This window comes from Orycteropus afer, unplaced genomic scaffold (assembly GCF_000298275.1).
Source record: "Orycteropus afer afer isolate SDZICR_OR568_19922 unplaced genomic scaffold, OryAfe1.0 scaffold00012, whole genome shotgun sequence".
In the NCBI taxonomy this organism is placed as follows: Eukaryota; Metazoa; Chordata; class Mammalia; order Tubulidentata; family Orycteropodidae; genus Orycteropus; species Orycteropus afer.
In genome coordinates this window covers 1,388,859-1,390,232 of record NW_006921599.1, presented here as the reverse complement: position 1 = coordinate 1,390,232, position 1,374 = coordinate 1,388,859, and positions in this window count along the sequence as shown.

The following is a 1,374-nucleotide window of genomic DNA, read 5'->3' as shown; positions in this document are numbered from 1 at the left end:
GGTCTGATTTCTCAGCAGAAACCATACAAGTGAGAAGACAATGGGATGGTATATATGAAACCCTGAAAGAGAAAAATTTCCAACAAAGAATTATATACCCAGTAAAATTGTCCCTCAAATACAGTGGTGAAATTAGGAGATTTCCAGATAAGCAGAAACTAAGGGAATTTGTTAAAACCAGACCAACCTTACAAGAGATACTAAATGAAGTCCTTTGAACAGAGAATAAATAATAACAAACCACAACCTATCATTAATACACAAGACATAACCCAGAAACCAACAGAGCTATGGAAGTATCCAAAGTAAAATAAGCTTATAAGATTGTAAAGAAAGAACCAGAGATATCAATTGGCAAATGAGAACAACTACAAATCAAAAAGAGGGAAAAGACTGTCTAGTTACAGAACTTCTAAATGGTGAGGAAGTCAAGAGAGTTGCAAGGTAGAATGGACTATTCTAAACTTGGAGAGAAAATTATAAATCACAGGATAACCTCAAAGAAAAATGATAAACCTTCACATCACAATAAAAAAAGAGGACAAGCACAAATATTTAGCAGATGCTAAAACAACATCAACAGAGGAAATGATAACATGATTCATAAATATAATGAGCTCAGCACAGAAATTATATGGAACAAAGAAACCAGGAACAGCATGAAAAAACATAACAGAATGACAACAACAAATTCATACTTGTTGATAATTATACTGAATGTTAATGGAATAAATGCACCACTCAAGAGATACAGAGTTGCATAATTGATAAGAAAAGATAACCCATCAATAAAATGTCTACAAGAGACACACCTTAGAGACAAAGACAAAAATAGACTAAAAATCAAAGGTTGGAAAAAGATATATCAAGCAAATGGTAACCAATAAAGAGCAGGAGTGGCAATATTAATTTTTGATCAAATCAATTTAAGGAAAAACCACCATAAGAGACAAGGAAGGGCATTATATAATGATTAAAGGATCAATTGAACAAGAAGATATAACCATAATAAATATCTATGAACCTAATGAAAGAGCCCAAAAACACATAAATCAGATTTTAAAGGAGTTGAAAAGGCAAAAAGATGACTTCACAGTCATAGTGGGAAACTTTAATACACCACTTTCAATGAAAGATAGAACAAATGGAAAGAAAATCAACAAAGATGCCAAAGAACTAAACAATGCAGTCTGCCAACTTGACCTTATAGACGTCTATAGAGCACTTCATCCAACAACAGCACAATACATATTCTTTTCCAATGCACATGGAACATTCTCAATGATAGACCATATCTTAGGAGCTCTGGTAGCATAGTGGCTAAGGCACTTGACTGCTAACCAGAAGGCTGGCGGTTCAAACCCACCAGCCACT